This window comes from Anolis sagrei, chromosome 2 (genome assembly GCF_037176765.1).
Source record: "Anolis sagrei isolate rAnoSag1 chromosome 2, rAnoSag1.mat, whole genome shotgun sequence".
Classification (NCBI taxonomy): Eukaryota; Metazoa; Chordata; class Lepidosauria; order Squamata; family Dactyloidae; genus Anolis; species Anolis sagrei.
The window spans coordinates 67,614,648-67,637,443 of NC_090022.1; the positions used below are offsets into that span (position 1 = coordinate 67,614,648).

At 40.3% G+C, this 22,796-nt stretch overlaps 1 long non-coding RNA gene across 1 annotated transcript; it reads right to left on the minus strand.

Annotated features, from left to right (window-relative positions):
* Positions 1–15,257: 15,257 nt before the first annotated feature.
* Positions 15,258–21,514, minus strand: LOC132766685 (uncharacterized). Its single transcript, XR_009630543.2, has 2 exons — positions 20,950–21,514; positions 15,258–15,685 (listed from the first exon to the last, which is right to left on the minus strand). It is a non-coding gene; the product is annotated as an uncharacterized lncRNA (long non-coding RNA).
* Between the last annotated feature and the right edge of the window lie 1,282 nt (positions 21,515–22,796).

Genomic DNA, 22,796 nt, shown 5'->3' on the forward strand with positions numbered 1-22,796 from the left:
AATAGGACAATGGGTTTATATATCTGTGGAATGGCTGGGGTGGGGCAAAGAGCTCTTCTCTGCTAGAGCTAGGTGTGAATGTTTCAACTGACCACCTTCATTAGCATTTGAAGGCCTGCCTGAGCCTGGGAAAATCTTTTGTTGAGAGGTGTTAAGATGTGCCTGGTTGTTTCCTCTCTGCTGTTTTGCTGTTGTAATTTTAGAGTTTTTTAATACTGGTAGCCAGATTTTGTTCATTTTCATGGTCTCTTCCTTTCTGTTGAAATTGCCCACATGCTTGTGGATTTCAATGGCTTCTCTGTGTAGTCTGACATGGTGGTTGTTGGTGTGGTCCAGCATTTCTGTGTTCTCAATTTAACAATGCTTTGAATAGATTGGCAACTGCTCTGGAGGGGCAGAAAGGAGGGGGGAAGTAACATCAGACATATTATTAGAAGAAATACTATTAGAATACTCTCAGCAAGAAGTTGATTCTTTATGTACCAAATGTTGTGATGACTTTTTTCTGTTTCCTTTCATCTTTTCTATTGAGCTGATGTGATTAGCAGTGAAGTATTGCAAAAGGTTAGTGCAACACACAAGTACTGTATCATACATGTTCACTCTTCAGCACCAATGGAATATATTTTTTAAAAAACAGTCAGAGGGGTCTGGAAGACAGAGGTAACAAAGGAAGCCTGTGCTGTGGAAGACATTGCAAAATTGGACACAAAGCTTTGTCACGGGGGATTCACAAAGCTTGGAGAAGTTGGGACTAGACATCTCTAAGTCTTGCAGTTATCATAGCCACAGACCATGGTGACTGAGGGATTCTGGGAGCCATACTTCAAAAATAATGTTCCAAAGCTCTGGGAAATCCATAACTATCAAATTCAGTATGATTGAAAAACCAAAAATAACAGCAAGGAAGAAAATAGCAAAATCTGTGCACACAGTTCATGGATAACCTGAAAATAGAAATCCATAGACTTCTCATTCATACTTTCTGCTATGCAGTAACAAAAAATATCCTCAATTTGAATTTTAATGTAGTGGTGAATCAAAGTACTCTATGGCCAATGTGTGTGTGTGTGTGTGTGTGTGTGTGTGTTTTTGTCATGTCAGGAGTGCTATACAGTAAGGATAAGTAAAAAAGAACATCCTTTGACATGAAATTACTCATCTTACTGACCCTTTCTGGCATTCATCCTTTCACCATTTTACCCCTATGTGCAATCAGAAGAATTGATAGCTGAGAAAAACAAATAGATACTATCAAAATCCATTCAACAACAATAACAAAATCCTATTGTCTCAGTTTCCTTCACACAATATAAATGTGCAAGGTGTTTTGGAATAGAATAACACATTGTAGTTCAAAAACAAACTTTTATAGACATTCTTCCTATAACTAATTTTTGTGGATTTTCCATTTGTTTGTTGATAACTGCTGTCAAGTCAGCTTTGACTTATAGTGACCCTGTGAATGAGAAATGTACAAGTCTTCCTATCATGAACCACTGTGCTCTTGCACATTTTGGGGACATGGCTTCCTTAATTTAGTATATTGATCTAGAACAGTGGTGTGGGTCCCCAGGTGTTTTGATCTACAACTCCCAGAAATCTCAGCCAGTTTACCAGCTGTTAGGATATCTGGGAGTTGAAGGCCAAAATATCTGGGAACCCACAGGTTTAGAATGTGGTCTTCCTCTTTTCTTTCTACCGCTACTTTACCAAGCATTATTGGTTTTCTAGTGAATCATGTCTTCTCATGATACATCCAAAGTGTGACCATTTCAATTTTGTCATTGTGGCTCCTAGGGAGGGTTGTTATTGTTTTTGTTAATAATAATAATAATAATAATAATAATAATAATAATAATAATAATTTTATTTATTTCTTTTTCTCTCCACAAGGACACTCAAAGCAGCTTACATTAAAAGCATTTCAGTACAATTTAAAATCTACAAATATATAAACATTAAAGCATAATTAAATACCATGGGTATTAAAATTCAAGTTTGACACAATTATTAGTCTTTTTAGGAACTTTCTTTACAGTCCAGCTTTCACACCTATACATAAAAGCTGGAAATGTGAGGGCATGGACAATCTTAATCATGTTATGTCAAATATCTAAGAGTCTTAGGTCCTTGGACAGCCCATTCAAAGTTGTGGATTGCTTTGAAAATCGAGAGGAGTGTGTTTGTCTTCTCACTACCAATGATAATTGGCATATTTAACAATAAATTTATACAATATGTAAATTTTCTTTTATATTAAAAAATCAGACTATGACTAATCTAAATATAGAAATATGAGAAGAACAAAGGAAAAATAAGATGGATAATAAAGAGTTAAGAACATTCTTATTTCCCTGGTTAAAGGAAAAAAACACAAATAAAAGCTTAGAAAGAGAGGGGGGTTTTTGGAAGGAATAGAATGGTATGCTCCAGTGAAACTATTTTTGCTGCTAAACTGTATAAAAAGCAGTCTCGGGGTGTATAATTAACCTTGATGTTATTCTTGTTTGGGAAAATGTTGCAACATATTAATTTTGTCTGCTGCAGAAAGCCATCATGCTGTACATGTTTGCATTTTAGCAATACTTTAGCAGTGTCCTTAAGGTATTTAATTTATATAGCTATAATAGGTGTACAATCATATAAAAGCACAGACCTAGATATAAAACAAAAATTAAATCTAGGTAAAGGCATTTAAAATAAATGAAATACAGCTAGACATCAATTCCCAGACCTCCTAATTAAGTGTTGTTCCTGCTTTGTAATTTTTATTGTGCTTAACAAGGAATGTGTATATGAATTAAGATGACTAATAGTTGTTCTGTTCAGTTTAATTACACTGATGCCAGCGGGCACTATTATAGTTAAGGGTCTATCAGTGTTTGCACTACAAAACCTTATTTTCTGTGGTTTACTGCATTAGCCATAAACATTCATTCCTGCCTGATGTTTGGAGTAGAAGATATGAGACGCAATGTAATATCTGCTGGGTTTATTTTATTTTTATGGGTTGCTTGAAAGAACTGTTTGTTCTGTGCCAGCAGAGCAATCAAAGGAAGAATGATAACTTGAATGGTTTTGAAATAGACCCGCACTCCCGTGTGTGTGCCTATAAGATTTGGCATATTGCACTACATTTGAGCAAATTCCTTTTTGATTATCTTGAATGACAGACTATAAACATTAGAATGAAAGTACGGCATAGAGGGGGTTTCTTTGAGGTTCCCTTTAGGGTACTTTCCCCAGTTTGGTGGGTGATACTTAAGACTTTGTCCTGCAATTGACATTTTAGATTATGGATGCAGTTGACCTGATGACAAAGAACAGAAAGACAGGGTTGTTGTTGTTTTCATTCTGAAAAAAAAAACTTCCTATTGAATTCTGAACACATTTAACTTTGAAGAAAACACCAGTGCTTTACAAAGAATTGATTGCAGTCTCAGATGCTAAAGGTACACTGAAGTACACCTCACTTCAGTGGAATAAAGGCACCTATGTATTCAGCATTTCTCTAAACTCTGAGATATTTCAGGGGCAGGATTTATCAGGCTTTTATTCCTTTCAGAGAAAGGGTTCCTGGGCACACATACACACTTTGTCATATTTTATTTATTTTATAAATGTCCAAGGAGAACTTGTGGAAAGAAACAACTGATACACTTGTGCAGTCTAAAAACATCACTGCTTCCTATGAATTCCCAGAAGGGCAAGCCATAAATCATGAGCAAGGAAGCAACATAATGTTCAGAGCAAAACAAATGGTCTGAATTATGCTGAAGCACTGGTTCCCAACCTGTGGTCTGCAAGAACCAAAATATGGTCTGCGGCTTCACTGTTACTACACTGTTGCAACAAGAGTGACTGGTCTTGCAAAACCCTCTTATAGTGCCAAGGCCTATTAAATATGATTTCTGTGAGTGAGCAGATGACAGCTACTGGATGGCATATGTTTTGTATCAGAAACTAGAGCTGATGTGGTCTATCCAATGAAATTTTCTGAATCAGCACCCCAAATAACCAAACCAAATCTAAAGTTGACCAAAACCTGATTCGTAACCCTTTTGATACTAATGTTAGAGAGTGGTTCCTAGTAAAAGTGGTCCCTGGTCAAGTGGTCCCTGGTCAAAAAAAGGTTGGGAATCACTGTGCTAAAGGGTGGGAGCCAGTCTATCAAAACCCATTCCTATGAGGCCATCAAAGCCTTTCCCACTCCTCGTTGCCAATGTTCTCTGTCTTTGGAGAGAAAGGGGCTGGAGAGCATGGGAGAGCCAATCTTTGGAGTGATGGCTTGTTCCAGATCATCTTTGGTGTGATACACCATCTCTTGTAAATGTCTGCCCATTGCTTTACCAATAGAAGGAGGAGGAGGAGGAGGAGGAGGGAGGGTGGGGGAGAGAGAAAAGGAACATGACTGTACCTTTAAGACCAACTGGTTTTTATTTTCACATGAGCTTCCATGGGTATAAGCCTGTATCTTTGGATGTACTATAGCATGATATTAACATCTCCAGTATAAAGCATATTTGCACAGTTGTGGCCATGGGATAGAACGTTAAAGAATCTAGAAAGACTCAAATACTATTCCTTGCCCTAGGACATGATTTGCAAAGATTAGGGGACATGAGCTTTGAGGTAATCCAGATTTTGACTTTGATGTTACTGGTCCCAGTGAATTGTCTAGTCATCTAGTGATCTTTCTATGTGGCAAGCAATGGTTCTGGTAGCAAAATCTTCCTAAAGCATAAATGACTCTGATAGTGTTTGTTTCATCCCTTAGGAATTCCTATAGTGAATGAGACCAGAAAACAAAATAAGGCAATATATAATCAACATAGAGCCTGGAATTGTACTTACAGACTGCTGTGCTAAAATTGGAAAACCATAACATGCATACATAACAATGTGTTTTGGAGAATTGCAAGAAGCAAATAAGCACAATTGAGTTGTGTGTGATTTTTGTCTGGCCACTTTTATTTAAATATATGTCTGATAAATTGTAATCAGTTTGTGGCTAGTTGGTACTTGGAACAATTTGAAGTGAGCTTTAAGATTGTACACCTTTTCCTCTGTGACAGCAATTTAATGGGAGTCCTCGGGGTTTAAGCAGGTTGTGGGTGTGAACTGGCTCTCAAGTGTTTTCTTGTTTGAATGCTTTTGTCTCAACAATTTGCTTTACATCTTCCTTTCTCCATGAGGCAAAATAAGAGAGAAGCAAATTTAAGCCTCGGTTTGTGAGAATATTGCCATAACAGGAGCTTTCTGCACCTATTTCTCATTTATAATGAAAGCTGAAAATATATATAGATAGATACTGTAAATAGACACTGGCTAAGCATGACACAAATCCAAGTAAATCCTATCAAACTGGACAATATGGAATAAATTCTTTCTTACCCTATGGCCTCTACGAGGGATAAATTCAATTTTGCATGAAAACCATTATGTTGCGCCTGATTATGCTAGCCATTGCTCTTTGGGGGGAGATCAGTGCAATACAGCAAGAATTGCTCCCCCTCCCACCCCTGAACTGCAGTCATTGGTGAAATCCCATCTGTTACCAAGTGGAGGGAGACATGCAAGTAATATTTTTGTATGCAGTTCTCAAGGGCTGCTGTTGAGAACTTTATAGAAACTGATCTGATAAAAATTGCTACAACTAGAATAAAACTTTCGGATTCCCAATTTTCTAACCATGTGAGAATATTGCTGTTTCAGTGCTGTTGGGTTGGCTTCCCATTTGCTCCAGTGTCAACGAAAGGTACTGCCATCAACACAGTCCCATAAAGCCTTGGATTGCCAAGAAGCATGATATTTGACACATTCCCCTGCCCTCCCACATTAACTGGGAAATCCGTTGTGGTCCTCTTCACCATGTTCTGTCCCCAAGGAGAGGTGCAGTTGGCATTGCTGCAAAACAAAAGTACAAACTTAAGAGTTTAATTTGTTCCGCTTTTAACTCAAAATGCACTTATCTCATATGTGTTTTTAAATAAGAAAATGTACTTTATAAATAAATAATGTCTACATGCACATTCACATGGAATAATAATAATAAAAAAGAAAGATCAACTTTAAAATGGTAGATGCACAAAATTGTGGCAAGGAAGCACAAAACACAAAGTGAAGAGGTAGAAGCATCATTTTTTTCATACTGTACACATTCCAGCCTCCTTCCCTCTCCTGCTCTATCTCCCTCTCTCTCTTCATGAAGCCAAACATACCAGGAATAAAAACCACACAAAATCAATGAACCCAAAGTTTCTCAAAGAGCTAAGGCCCTTTCCACACTGCCCCTATACCTCATGATCTGATTCCAGATTATCTGTTTATCCCAGCTAATCTGGTAGTTGGGACTCATATAATCCAGTTTAAAGCAGATAATCTGGGATGAGATCCTGGGATATAGGGCAGTGTTGAAAGGCCAACATGGAGAGCAATCTCCCAAAGCAGACAAGACCATGAGGTATGGAGGTTATTCCCTTGAAGTCCTAAAGCTCTGTACTCTCGCACTAGCACTCCCTTTGGCACTCTTAACTCAAAATTGCTGATTCAAAAGCTGAGGTTGACATGTTACAACTGTGCAGGCTTTATTACTGTGCTCCCTGCCACAAGGAGGTTGTCACTTTTAGAGGGTCAAGGAGAAAATGTAATCAAAGACGAGAAATAGCTTCCAAGTTTGTATTGTTTGTGAGAATTCAAGGATATGTTTGATTGAAAAATGTGGTACCTGCTTATTTTAGACAAAGATTTATGAGATCAAACCCATTCTGATGATTTCCAACCCATAAGATTTCAAAAAGCTATAGCTAATTTGCAACCACAAATATTTTATTCTGTTCTCTTGTATGATTAATTCATTCGTCTACGAACATTTGCTTCCTAACAATTTATCGTATTAAAATTTCTCATTGAAGAAACATGTCTGTATAATCACATCCTGCCATATGAGTTAAAATATTACTGAATATTTATTTGGAAATAGAAATAAATATGATGAATGTTGGATGTGCAATGGTTCCCATCATATATTTCCTGTCAGAACAACTACTTACAGCTGGCATAAGATAGTGATATACATTGTCAAGATTCAGTATTTTAAAAATGTATCACTGATCCAATCATGCAATACATTCTAAAGCACATGATACATTATCATCCAGTCACCACTTGCAGAATATATATATATATATATATATTTCATAAAGATTTGTGATGCTGCATTTTGAGGCTCATTAATACACACTTTTTCACTTGGTGATTATTCATTTCTGGTCCCTCTGATAGTACTGCCCCTTTAGCACATGGAAATTACAAACCTAAGCAAGTATTCAAATTTAAACTATAGTATATACTCATGTATAAGTCTAGAATTTTTAGTCAAAAATCAACTCCAAAACCCTTGATTGATTTTCCATAGGTCATTTTAAGCACTGTACCTTAACTCTTATGCTGATGCTTTAAGTCTTTTTGTGGAAAGAAAAAATGGAGTATAAATAATAATAATAATAATAATAATAGTAATGACAGAGCTCTTGAGCACTCTTAGTGGAGGTCAACTGTGACCAGCAGTGGTGTGTAATTTGAAGAGGCATGAATGGAGGGTGAAGGGGAGAAATATGCCAAGAGGAAGGCTCATGAAGCCAACCTTGACCAGGACCACCTTCAAACTGGAAAAAGATGCCCTCACTGTGGAAGAACATGAGGGTCAAGAATAGAGCTCCGCAGTTCCCTACATATCAACCACCAAGACACTACACTTGGAGAGTCATCATCCTTGGGCTACAAGGGATCACCTAAGTAAGTAATAATAATAACTACACTGGCCAACAAACATTTTGATACCTCAAATGATAGACCTGATTCTGGGTATATTTGACCTGCTGATTCCAAAATGGCACCAGTTTTCCCCGTCATCTGTAGTTTTTGAGATACAGGTGTCATATACCAGTTTTCTTTTTCTCACCTATAGAAAACAATGATATCCATATCTAAAAACCTTATCCCAGCCCCCCTCCCTCCCATTTTAAAACAGTTGTACTCCAGTCATAAAAAAGGAAGAGGGAAGAAGACGGTCTGAGATTGTCTTCTGGACTCAAGAACCAGAATATTGCATTTCAAAAGTACAAAAACATGTGGGATAAGAGCTGTCAGAATCTCCCACATTGAATCAAATCTATAACATGGGCAAATGGGCTGTCTTGTCCTCACTGGTGATCTTGTAACCAGCAGTTAGTCCCTGGTACTCTGCCATAATGCTTGATCCTTTTCAGTCTTTTTTAAAAAAATAAAACTAAGAAATGTTGATACTTTAGTCAATTGCTATTTTTTTGCCTTTAATAGCAAAATTTTCTGCCCTTTTCCAAACTTCTTTAAATTCAAATCTCAATACCACAAGAGTTTGATCCCTCACGATGTCAAAGACTCCTTTTAAAATTAAAAAAGGTGGATAGAGTGGATAATTCACTTGCTCATGGGATAAAGATGAAAATGATTAGTAATCAAAAACTCAGCCCAGACTGAGCAATGCGGCCACGCGGAGCCGCTTTTAAAGGGCAGCCCGCCCAATCAGAAGGAGACACGGTGCTTGGGAGCACCGGATTGGCTCCTGGCGCACCCAGCATCCTTCCATCATTAAACGTCATTTCCGAAACGGGCGGAAGCTCGTAAAAAAGATGGAGGATGCTGTTTCGCTATTAAAAAACACTTCCGGGTTTGAAAATAAGTTTTGAAATCATTTTGTAAATAAAAAAAATAACGAATAATTAACGAATTACAAAATTAAGGAACGAAACCGCCCAGCCCTAAAAAAGAGAGCATGGATTATGGCCATAAAGAGAAAGAATGCTAGTGATGTTTGCATATATATGGGCATGGCAGTGGGATATGTTAAACACAACAATGTCCCTTTAGTGTGCCTAAAGACTAGATATTGGTCAGTTTAGTAGCTGAATTATAATTTACAGGTTTTAATAGTCTGTATATTACTGGAGGTTTGTACCATGTTAAACCATTTGCCTTCCCCTCTTGACCATTCATATTTGAGCAATCCCAGTAAGTTTCACATAATTCCTAACATCACCAAAAAAAGAAATAAGTTATATTTCATTGTACTTTAGATTTTTTTTTAAAAAAAACACAACATGGGCTTCAGCAATTTTGGAGGCAATTATGTAGCACATTTACATTGTGGAAATCTAATTTAGAAGTAAATTGTCCTCGGGAGCTAAACAAAGCACATCTTACTCTGGTTACATGATATTCTATTGTAACAGAAATAACTTATCATTAAACCAGACCAAAAGTGTTAAAATTCGGGGGGGGGGGGGGGATTTTTATGGCACAAAGGAGATTATGTTTTGATAACTTTACCCTCCCATGCCCTTGTTTTCCTCAAATGCTGAGGAACATTCTTGTGGAATGGGTTGTTGTAAATTTTAGGGCTGTAAAGCCATGTTCCAGAAGCATTCTCTCCTGGTGTTTCACCTGCATCTATGGCAGGCGTCCTCAGAAGTTGTGAGGTCTGTTGGAAACTAGGAATTGGGGTTTATATATCTGTGGAATGTCCAGGGTGGGAGAAAGAATTATTGTCTGTTGGAGGTAGGTGTGACTGTTTCAATTGGCCACCTTGATTAGCATTTAATGGCCTAGCGGTTTCAAGGTGTGGCTTCTTACTGCCTGGGAAAATCCTTTGTTGAGAGGTAATTAGCTGTCCCTGATTGTTTCTTGTCTGGAGTTCACCCATTTTTGAGTGTTGTTCTTTATTTACTGTTATAATTTTAGAGTTTTTTAAAATACTGGTAGCCAGATTTTGTTCATTTTCATGATGTCTTCCTTTCTGTTGCAATCGTCCACATGCTTGTGGATTTCAGTGGCTTCTCTGTGCATCCTGACATGGTGGTTGTTAGAGTGGTCCAGCTTTTCTGTGTGCTTCTCCAAGCTTTTTTATGCTCTTTCGTCCAGCACTGCACTCTTCAAATACATGAAATCCCTTTCTGTCACTACATCTTAACACACCTTAACATAGCTGACCTGGCATGCTGCAATGAAACTTGGCTGGAAAATGATAGTGGTCCAACCTGGGCTCAGGCCCTCCCAGACGGATACTGTATTAGTGAGCAGGTGAGGGAAAGTGGGCAGGTTTATGGTTTATAAAGACCATTTTACCTGACCAGATTACCTATTAGGTAGCTGAATCACATTGAGTGTGTGTACTTGAGTCTGAAAACTAGGAGATTCTGTTAGTGTGCTGTCCACCCTGCTACCTCAGAACTATCTCGGAGGTGTTGCTGGAGTTGCCCAGACTTTTGCTTCTGGGCAATTTCAACATACCACCAGAGGCCAGTTTGTCCTGTGCAACTCAGGAGTTCGTAGAATCCATGACAAACATGGGCCTATCCCAATCGGTTTCTGGACCTACACATTTGAACCTACACCCTTGATATGATTTTCAGTTTGGAACATACGGATCTGTGGGTAGAGGTGAGTTGTCATGGACAGATCATTTTCTGGTCAGTGCTAGTATCACAGCTATAATCTATTAAAATGATCTGCCTTTGAAAGCTAATGGAACCTTTGAAATTCCAGGAGGCCTTAGAGCAGGGGTCCTCAAACTTAGGCCCTCACTCAGGGTCAACCTAAGTCTGAAATGACTTGAAAGCACACAACAACAATCCTATCTCATCAGCCAAAAGCAGGTCCACACTTCCCATTGAAATACTAATAAGTTTATATTTGTTAAAATTGTTCATTTTAATTATTGTATTGTTTTTAAGTGTTTTTTGCACTACAGATAAGATATGTGCAGTGTGTATAGGAATTCATTCATGTTTTTTGCAGTTATAATCTGGCCCTCCAAAAGTTTGAGGGATCGTCACCGGGCCCTCTGTTTAAAAAGTTTGAGGACCCCTGCCTTAGAGCCTCCTGTGGCTGGTGTCACCGACAATCCTGTTGGATCCTTGGTCAGTAAGTGCAATCAAAATCTATCCAGGTCTATTGACACACTCCAGCAAAGGATCACCGCCTTGTCGGGGCGCTGGAGCTTGAGCACCTCAATGATGTCATGAGCGAAACCGTGAAGGGCCACCCAAGACGGGACGGTTGTGGCAGAGAGGTCAGACCAAGCGTGATCCCTGGGGAAGGCAATGGCAAACCACTCCAGTATCCTTGCCAAGAAATTAAATGGACCAGTACAACCAGAGATATGTCGGTATGCCATTGGAAGATGGGACTCCCAGGTCGGAAGATGGCCAAAATGCTACTGGGGAGGAGCAGAGGATAAGTTCAACTAGCCCCAGATGTGATGACGCAGCTAGCTCAAAGCCGAAAGGAAGGCTAGCGGCCGACGGTACTGGAGGTGAACGACGAATCCGATGCTCTAAAGATCAACACACCATAGGAACCTGGAATGTAAGATCTATGAGCCAGGGCAAATTGGATGTTGTTATTGGTGAGATGTCAAGACTAAAGATAGACATTCTGGGGGTCAGCGAACTGAAATGGACTGGAATGGGCCACTTCACATCAGATGACCACCAGATCTACTACTGCGGACAAGAGAAACATCGAAGAAATGGAGTAGCCTTCATAATTAATAAGAAATTCGCTAAAGCGGTGCTTGGATACAACCCAAAAAATGACAGAATGATCTCAATTCGAGTGCAAGGAAAGCCTTTCAACATCACAGTGATCCAAATATACGCCCCAACCACAGCTGCTGAAGAAGCAGAAGTAGATCAGTTCTATGAGGATCTGCAGGACCTACTAGATAATACACCAAAAAGAGACATTATTTTCATTACAGGAGACTGGAATGCCAAGGTGGGAAGTCAAATGACAACTGGGATCACAGGCAAGCATGGTCTGGGAGAACAAAATGAAGCGGGACGCAGGCTGATAGAATTCTGCCAGGAAAACTCGCTGTGTATAACGAATACTCTCTTCCAACAACCTAAAAGACGGCTTTATACATGGACCTCACCAGATGGTCAACACCGAAATCAGATTGACTACATCCTTTGCAGCCAAAGGTGGCGGACATCCATCCAGTCGGTGAAAACAAGACCTGGGGCTGACTGTAGCTCAGATCACAAACTTCTTATTGCCCAATTTAGAATAAAACTAAAGAGATCAGGGAAAATACACAGACCAGTTAGATATGATCTCACTAACATTCCTAGCGAATATACAGTGGAAGTGAAGAACAGATTTGAAGGACTAGATTTAGTAAACAGAGTCCCAGAAGAACTATGGACAGAAGTCCGCGACATTGTTCAGGAGGCGGCAACAAAGTACGTTCCAAAGAAAAAGAAAACCAAGAAGGCAAAATGGTTGTCTGCTGAGACACTGGAAGTAGCCCAAGAAAGGAGGAAAGCAAAAGGAAACAGTGAAAAGGGGAGATATGCCCAGTTAAATGCGCAATTCCAGAGGTTAGCCAGAAGAGATAAGGAACTATTTTTAAACAAGCAATGCATGGAAGTGGAAGAAGACAACAGAATAGGAAGGACAAGAGACCTCTTCCAGAAAATTAGAAACATTGGAGGTAAATTTCAGGCAAAAATTGGTATGATAAGAAACAAAGATGGCAGGGACCTAACAGAAGCTGAAGAGATCAAGAGAAGGTGGCGAGACTATACAGAAGATCTGTATAGGAAGGATAACAATATCGAGGATAGCTTTGACGGTGTGGTGAATGAATTAGAACCAGACATCCTGAGGAGTGAGGTTGAATGGGCCTTAAGAAGCATTGCTAACAACAAGGCAGCAGGAGATGGTGGGATCCCAGCTGAACTGTTTAAAATCTTAAAAGATGATGCTGTCAAGGTGATGCATGCCATTTGCCAGCAAATATGAAAAACACAAGAATGGCCATCAGACTGGAAAAAATCAACTTATATCCCCATACCAAAAAAGGGAAATGCGAAAGACTGCTCAAACTTCCGTACAGTGGCCCTTATTTCTCATGCCAGTAAGGTAATGCTCAAGATCCTGCAAGGAAGACTCCAGCAATACATGGAGCGAGAGTTGCCAGATGTTCAAGCTGGGTTTAGAAAAGGCAGAGGAACGAGAGACCAGATTGCCAATATCCGCTGGATAATGGAGAAAGGCAGGGAGTTTCAGAAAAACATCTACTTCTGCTTCATTGACTATTCTAAAGCCTTTGACTGTGTGGATCATAATAAATTGTGGCAAGTTCTTGGTGGGATGGGCATCCCAAGCCACCTTGTCTCTCTCCTGAGGAATCTGTACAAGGACCAAGTAGCAACAGTCAGAACTGACCACGGAACAACAGACTGGTTCAAGATTGGGAAAGGCGTACGGCAAGGCTGCATCCTCTCACCCAACCTTTTTAACTTGTATGCAGAACACATCATGCGATGTGCGGGGCTGGATGAATGCAAAGCTGGGGTGAAAATTGCTGGAAGAAACATTAACAACCTCAGATATGCAGATGACACCACTCTGATGGCCGAAAGCGAGGAGGAGCTGAGGAGTCTTCTAATCAAGGTGAAAGAAGAAAGCGCAAAAGCCGGGTTGCAGCTAAACGTCAAAAAAACCAAGATTATGGCAACAAGAATGATTGACAACTGGAAAATAGAGGGAGAAACCGTGGAGGCCGTGACAGACTTTGTATTTCTAGGTACAAAGATTACTGCAGATGCAGACTGTAGCCAGGAAATCAGAAGACGCTTACTTCTTGGGAGGAGAGCAATGTCCAGTCTCGATAAAATAGTGAAGAGTAGAGACATCAGACTGGCAACAAAGATCTGCCTAGTCAAAGCCATGGTATTCCCTGTAGTCACCTACGGATGTGAGAGCTGGACCTTAGGGAAGGCTGAGCGAAGGAAGATCGATGCTTTTGAGCTGTGGTGTTGGAGGAAAGTGCTGAGAGTGCCTTGGACTGCGAGAAGATCCAACCAGTCCATCCTCCAGGAAATAAAGCCCGACTGCTCACTGGAGGGAAAGATACTAGAGACAAAGTTGAAGTACTTTGGCCACATCATGAGGAGACAGGAAAGCCTAGAGAAGACAATTATGCTGGGGAAAGTGGAAGGCAAAAGGAAGAGGGGCCGACCAAGGGCAAGATGGATGGATGGCATCCTTGAAGTGACTGGACTGACCTTGAGGGAGCTGGGGGTGGTAACGGCCGACAGGGAGCTCTGGCGTAGGCTGGTCCATGAGGTCACGAAGAGTCGGAGACGACTGAACGAATGAACAACAACTATTGACACAATGGCATCCAAATGTCCTCTCTAACCCATTACTTACCAGAGACTCTCAGGGAAATGAAACTGGAAGGACGATAACTAGAGCACAAATGGCAGAGAACTCGATTTTTATGCCACAAGACACAGTATGGAGGACATCTTTGCTCCTATAAGGTGGCAATATGTGCAGCAAAGAAAGCTTTCTACAGATTCATGTCCAGCTCAGTTGTTCAGAGTGGTGAGAGGCATAACCCAGGTGCCCTCCCCTTGGAATCTATTACTAGATCCTTTGGTAGCTCACTATGATGTCTCTAATAACCACTTCACAGATAAAATCTCTTGCATAAAAGCCAACTTGTTTGTTTCAGGTTGTTTTTGAGAATTATTCTGAGAAGTGACTGTAAATCGCCTGGAGCATTCTCGGATGGAGGGCGATTAATAAGTTATTAAATGATGATGATGATGATGATGATGATGATGAAGTATCCCCCCCCCCCCCAATACCACCCACAAAGTCATGGAATTGTACAAACGTAGATTTAGAAGGGACTGCAACAGCAATCTACAAAAATAAAGCACTCTCAATGATGGTCATCCGACCTCTGTGTAATGACTTCAAAAAATTAAGAATCCACTGCCCCTTTTAAATAATAATTTTGCATATTTCTATACCTTTAGATTCCTTTATATTTATGATTGCAAAATAATGACATTTTAAAAAATCTCAATGTAAAAGATACCAAAACTTACAGATTAATCTATATTGAAAAGGGAATGCTTAATTCTTAAAAGTCTTGGTTTTGGTCTCTGTGACTGTTCATATCAATCCTAGTTTAGAGCTGCTGCTTTTTTCCCTTCCTAAGGGGGTCTTTGAGTTTCATACCATCACGTCAGTAAATGCAACAAAAGTTCTCTCCATGCTAGAAAGAGCTGCTTCTACTGAATTTATCAATGGGAAGAAATTTCATTTCAGTTTCGTTCTGATGAACATGCTAAAATTGGGAATTGTTGTCATATTCAAGACTGAAAGAATTTGAGGATTTACAAATCTGAAAGTGAAATGGCCCAATGCCTTTATTTCTAGAGCAGGCACCACCTTCCAGGTCAGCTGGAAACAAAAGACACAAAGCAGGGATCAAGTCTTGCAGGACTATCTGCAAAATGGTCTCCTCCTGTCACAATACACTCATAGTGACATACTGCTACTGAATTTGTTGTGCCTCTCTTACATTTGACCTTATGCTTTGGGGCTTTTGCATTGTACAAACAATCATTTCAATCATGGAACTCCGCATCAGTTGTTCATTGGACTGGAAAACTCAGCTGCAAGCAGGTGTCAGGGCTGTGACTTGACACACCGGATTTAAACCTGTGCCTTCCCAATCCTCCTTATGGGTGGGTCAGAGCATCGGGACTGAGAATGCCAGAGGGGAAAATGTTGCCGCTGTCCTCTACCTTTGAAACCCTCTTTTTGATATCTGGAGAGGGAACAGAAAGGGAAAGGTTAAGTCCTGTCAACTCTGCAACCATCACATGCCTTTCTGTGCTGATCGGTGCTTTCAATGTGCAATTGCTAGAGATGTCTGTAGGCAATATGGATCTATGCAGTTGCTATAGACACTCAAGGAATGGCTGTCACAGTTGCTGCATTTGTTATTATTGTCAGATTCATAGGATGCATTTGAAATGTGGGTTGTGTTGTTGTTGAATGCTACTCTTAACTTGCCTCTTTAGGTTTTATGAGCTGCCGCCAAATGAGCATAGGATATTTATGCATTGCATTTTTATGGTATCACCTCTGGAAATGCGTCCTAGGCAGCTTATAAAAGTAAGTAGCATTAAAGACCTTGTATTGTTGAAGGCTGTCATGGCCAGAATCAAAACCCACAACAACTCTTTAAAGACCGTGGCTTCAGGGACTGCTCCAGATGGAAAGCATGACTCAAGAAGAAGAAAAAAGCAGATGGGGAGTTACAAGGAGAAAAAAACTTTCTCAGGTACCAGTTCTTAAAATAACATGTCATCTATTGTAGCTGGAAACTGATCAGATAAGCCTTGTGGAATGAAGAGCATCTAGGTAACAGCTGTGAGGTAGCGAACACAACAGGTTTTCAGCAGATGTAATAGAAATGTCTTGCTTTTCTTCCTTTCCCCTGCCACACATTCTAATAGTAGAACGTCTGGTGCTGGTTTGTCCTTAAGAGGGAGCAGTCACACAGCAGTGGACATCTCTGTGGACTCTTGCTATTTGATTCTTTATTTCCATCTCTAGGTTGAGCATTCCATCTCTGGAATTTCAAAGTACTCCAAAAATTGAAAATGTTTACATGGGTAGCTTAGATAGCAACACCTTTGCTTTCTGGTAGATTAAGGTACATAAACTGTGTTTTGTGCACAGGTTTATAAAATCATCTTCAGGCTATGTTTATAAGGTGTGTATGCAGCATATATGAATTTCATGTTTAGACTTGGGATTCATCTCCAAGAGAGTTTATTATATACAAATATGGGTATTCCAAAATCCAAAATCTTTCTGTTTCAAAAAGTTTTGAATGATATACTCAACCTCTAATTTCCTATGAAAGATAACAGTGCAAGATCTGTCATTCAGAACAGAGTCACTCTTTCTCTAAATATGAGAACCTCTGATCTCCATTTTTCTCTGAAAAAAGCTTGATATGTTAAATAGCACAGCTTTTGTCCTGTTCTGGGATTTCTTTCCAAGAACACTCAGCACTGCATGGCCATGTTCTAGAGGCATTCTCTCCTGACGTGTCACCTGCATCTATGGCCGGCATCCTCAGAAGTTGTGAGGTCTGTTGGAAACTAGGAAAATTGGGTTTATATAGCTGTGGAAAGTCCAGGGTGGGAGAAAGAACTCTTGTCTGTTGGAGCTAGGTGTGAGTGTTTCAGTTGGCCACCTTGATTAGCATTTGATGGCCTGACAGTTTTTAGGTGTGGCTTGTTACTGCCATCAAATGCTTATCAAAGTGGCCAATTGAAACATTCTCACCTACAACAACCCAGTGATTCCAGCCATGAAAGCCTGCAGCAATACACTCAGCACTGTTTGACTTTGCAAATGTGTCTTTTCCATTAATAAAAGAGAGATCACATAGTCTTAAATAAATCTTTGTTGTTTTCTGTTTTCTGCTTTGTTTCATTTGCTTGCTTCAAAAGAAAGAAACACAGTCTGCCTTGGAACAAATCAATCATTACACCATGCATGATGGAATAGCTGTCATACTCTTTGGCTCAAGAAAGAACTCCAGAGCTGAATACTTCAAAACTAGGGAAAAATGTTCCCAGGTGCATTTTCAAAGTTGGGGTGTATCTACACTGTGCAATTAATGCAGTGTGACACCACTTTAACTGCCATGCTTCAGTGCTTGCTTTCTCTCTCTATCCATCTCCCAGTCTTTCTCTGTCCCTCTCTCTGCTAAGGCATTTACTACATCGAAGGTAAATAATGCTGTTCAGTGATATGGAATCATGGCATTTGCAGTCTGGCAGGCATGTAGCCGGGGGGGGGGGGGGGCCTTGAGGGGCTTGAGCCCCCCCCCCCCCCCCCCGAAATTTTCATGGTGGTTCGCGAAAAGGCCTTACTGGTGCATTATTTAAACCATTATGTTTATTCATATCATGATCTGATCACCATACTCAATATATCCCATATGCATGAGGGTATTGGGGTAATGATACAAAAGGTTTGCTAGGGTAGACTCTCTTTCACTCAGACTCAGCCCCCCCCCCTGAAACTCAGCCCCCCCGAAACCCCCCTGAAAATTTTTTAGTCCACCCCCCCCCCCCCCCCGAAACGAAATCCTGGCTACGGGCCTGCAGTCTGGTGATGCTTCAGTACTATTTGGAAGAGAAAGCTAAAGTTCTTGTAAAACTATAACTTCCATGGCTCCATCGAATTGAACTAAGGCAGTTAAAGTGGCATCAAACTACATTAATTTTTCAGCATAGATGCACCCTTGGTGGTCACCATTTGCACCTTTCTTTGTCAGAATAGATTCTAGCAATTTTCTTTGTAGTGAGAATCTACTGCCTTTGTCTTGCATTCAGCAAAGAAACAAGCAGAAAGAGATGAGCTTTATAGCCGGGGGATGTTATGTAGAAGGTTACACTATATTCACAGGCCTGGTCTTGTCATTAGGCAGAAAGGGGGCACAAATCTTTGGATGTCATGAGACAATATGTTGCTTTCATCATGAGTATTGGCATTAATATTTGGTTCCTATGAATGAAGAGAAGTTATTGTGTGATTTTCTGCTTCAAGCAGTTTCTGCACCCTATGCAACTGTGTTTGATCTGCTTGGAGGACAACAAAATTTGCTAGTCCACATCAGGCAATGAAATATCCTGGGTCTCATTATTGTTCTGTACTTTCAAGTCACTCCTGATTTATATCAACCCTAAGGTGAATCTATAGTTTCCTTGGCAAGATTTATTCAGAAGGAGTTGGCCTTTGCCTCCCTCTGAGGCTGTGTATGATTTGCTGAAGATCACCCAGTGGGGTTTCATGAAGGATTTGAACCTTGGTCTCCAAAGGCATAGTCTATGCTAGCACCACTATGCCATGTTGACTCCCCATTGGACCTCATACATAAAATTTTAAGTCATCCAAATTATAAAGAACTTCAAAAGATCAGTGGAGGATATAAAAGCTATGCTGTATGGAATGACAGAACAGCTTCTTTTACCTTCAACATGGTAAATGTGTTAGCAGAGAGAGAAACAGAGGAACTGGGAGATGGATAGAGAAAGCAAACTGAGAGAGAAAGCAAACTTTTCCTAGAGATGTGGCACTGGTTCAGAAACCTTGCCAACTGGGGACAACCTACTAGAGACAGATTGGCCTTTAGAGCCATCCTGTTGCAGTTCTTTCTTGTTATAAGTTCACAGCAGACAGGTTTTCACTGTTTCATTTCTCAACTTGTTCATGAGTTGCTAGACCCACATTCTGTTTCACCTGTCTTCGTAGGCTTCCTAGAAAATTTCTGTAATTATTTTCAAAACTGACATTTTCAATTTCCTTTTGCTACAGATTTTCTTCTCTAGCTGTCTCTCCCCAACAGAGTAGAGAAGGAAAGAAAAGAGGGTGAAAGAAAGAGAGGAAAGAGAAGGGACCAGTCCATTTTTGGCTTGGGCTGTCACCATCAGATGGGAGAAAGGGCATTGCCACATTGCCCTTTTTCCCATCACAAAGGGGAAAGAGCCCAAAAATGCAGGTAGCTCCGTTGGAACTATCCCAAACCCATTTACCTCTCTGTTGTTGCCAAAGAAGCATCTTGCAACTCTTGCTGAGCACTTGGAGGGTAAATGGGACAGTGCCTGCTGAGTCTGATGTGATGGCGCTCGGCAGGGACCGTCTCCCAAGTGCTTCAAAGGGACAAAACGTCCCAGTGTGATGAAGGGGTTAGTATGAATTTCCCTTCCTGGGAGTAGATTTCTCTCACTTCCTGTTGAATTACTCCTATTCTATCTATGAGTCATTTGTAAGTTGGATGTTTGTAACTCAGAGACTCCCTGCACACAAATTTGCTCAACTTAACCCTTTTCCTGGCAGAGAATTCGCCAATTGAGCCTTAAAGCTGAATCTAGCCAGCCTGAGAGCTGATCCTTCACCTGCTGCCTTGAGGAGGGGAAACTGGGTGGATATTTGGCTCTATTGTAATTAACTATTTGTCTGTTAACCCATTCTGCTTCTGTATGATTCTGGCATTACTCGAGTAAAGAGATTCAAAATCCGTATTTTAAATTAAATTTAGTTCTATTTCTATGTTGCTGAAAAGACTTCAGTTTGTGTCTGTTGTATGCCTTTTGCAATCATCTCTTTAATCTAGAAATGCCATTCAAATAACTGTCTGGGCTGTGATTTATCTATTACATAGCAACAAGCGTATTCACTGTATTTTCAAAATACTGCCGATGTTGTGATAAATTATCAAGCTATCACTCATTTTTCAAAATCTTGATTTATTACTTAATTGGATATAAATGTTGACTGATTGATGAGTATATATTTTATAAGTTTATATCTTGCCCAACTTCTGATAGCTTATGAATCTTATCCCGCATGCTCCTGGCTAATAGAATACAAGAAACAGATTTTTAATTTGATTATGAAACAGTCAATAGCCAGCCAACCATATAGATAGGGGAAATGGGTTTCCACTCTGTTTAATGTGATTCCTACTATAGTGATGAAAATTTCACTTTCAAAGCAAGCAGTGAGTAATTTGAGCATTTTCCCCTGCTGTGAGAAAGGCATGGTTCTTTTGTTTCCTGTGCTGAAATTTTTTTTCTGCAAGAAATACTAATTTCTGTAGAAAAAAATTGTGCAAAACAAGTCTCAAAATGCAAAATTTTGATCAGTCCAAAAATTTCCTTATCAAGGTTTCCCAACAATCAAGAAACTCACTTTTGGGTCATTTTTGAAAATTTCCAAATATTCCTTACATCTCTCCTAAGTTCTCTTGTACCATTTTTCAGCTTGCAAGAAACAAAATCATTTAAATTGTTTGTTTGTTTACTTATTGCCCCCACCAAATGAGACTCAAAATGATTCACAATGTATAAGAACAATGCCATTAAAAATATACCAAGAGAGAACATTGAATAGAAATAAACTATTTATGATATCAAAATAATTCACACCTCAGCAAAAGAAAAATATGAAATTTAAAAGGATAAACACAAAGGTATGATTGTTGTAGTAAAGTAAACCTATCACCTCGCGCCTTGCACTGTTCTGGCTTCCTCCCTCCCTCATCACATGGGAGAAAACGTTTGCCAGCCGTCTTGCCCCACTGAGGCCAATGTAACACGGGAAGCCTCCTCTGTTGCCGCCAGCAGCTTTTTTCGGTGGTGATTCTGGTTCTGCCTCAGTTTTGCCCTGTGGCCATCTTGGAAGTAATTCTCCCACATGTAGTGGGAGACAGCAGGCTCTGTGACAAAGCTTCAGCACAACTGGAGTTGTTGTCAAAATCTGCCACATCTGATGAGGTCATCAGATGTTTCTTGTTATGTTGACATGACACACCTACACACTACAGCCGACACACTAATGTGTCACGATACACAGTTTGGAAAGCTCTGATATAGTTGCACCCTTAGTCTTCACAATGTAATCTGGATGGTCCCCTTCCTTCTCACTGGATGCACAGGCTCTTCTGTTGATGTCAGAACAGGATGCCTGTAAATGGACAGGAAGCAATGAAACATCCTTGTCCAGCCACTTTGAGTCTCCTTGTAGAGAGAAAAAGCAGGGTATACATAAACATCATCATCATCATCATCATCATCATCATCATCATCATCATCATCATGGCAAAGGAGAACAACAGTAATACCAATAGTGGTTGGTGCTCTTGGAGGCATTCCAAGAAACCTCGAAAAGCACTTGAAAAGCCTTAGTTTGGTGAGGACCATAATTCACATGCTGCAGAAGGCAGCACTTCTCGGAACTGCAGACATTCTACGAAAATACCGCTAATATCCTAGGCTCTTAGGAAGACCCTGGTATTCAGAGGCGAATCCGAGACACTTGGACGTAATGTTATGTCCATGATGATGATGATGATGATAATAATAATAATAATAATAGCTCATAAAGACTGGAGCCTGAAACATACCCACCAGAATAAGTCGAAGTGGTAGGATCCTTAGGGGCAAGTGACCATGTGCTCCTGCAATTTGAGGTACAAAGGAAGGCCGAAACTAAGACAAGTCAAACCCGCATTTTGGACTTTAGGAGAGCTGATTTCCAAAAAATGAAGGAAACGCTGAGCAGCATTCCGTGGACACAGATACTAAAAGACAAGGGAGCTACAGATGGATGGGAATTTCTCAAGAGTGAAATACTCAAGGCGCAATTGCAAACCGTGCCAACAAAGAGAAGAAATAGGACAAGTGCAAAGAAGCCAGAATGGATGTCCAAAGAACTTCTAACTGTGCTAAGACACAAAAGAGACATGCACAAGAAGTGGAAAAAGGGAGAAATCACCAAAGAAGAATTCAAACAAATAGCCAACACCTGTAGGGAAAAGGTCCGCAAAGCTAAAGCAAAAAACGAGCTCAGACTTGCCAGGGACATTAAAAACAATAAAAGGGCTTCTATTCTTATGTCAGTAGAAAAAGGAAAAACAAGGAGGCGATAGGACCTCTTCGCGGAGAAGATGGGGCAATGCTGACAGGGGATAGGGGAAAGGCAGAACTACTTAATGCCTTCTTTGCCTCGGTCTTCACACAAAAAGAGAGTCTTCAACCTCAGCAAGATGGAGTGGATGAGGGATTGGAGGACATCCAACCCCAAATTGGGAAAGAAGTCGTCCAGGAATACCTGGCCGCTCTTAATGAGTTCAAGTCCCCAGGGCCAGATCAACTACACCCAAGAGTATTGAAGGAACTAGCGGAAGTCATTTCGGAACCATTGGCAACCATCTTTGAGAGTTCTTGGAGAACGGGAGAAGTTCCAGCAGATTGGAGGAGGGCCAATGTGGTCCCAATCTTCAAGAAGGGAAAAAAGGATGACCCAAACAACTACCGTCCGGTCAGCCTCACGTCGATACCGGGCAAGAT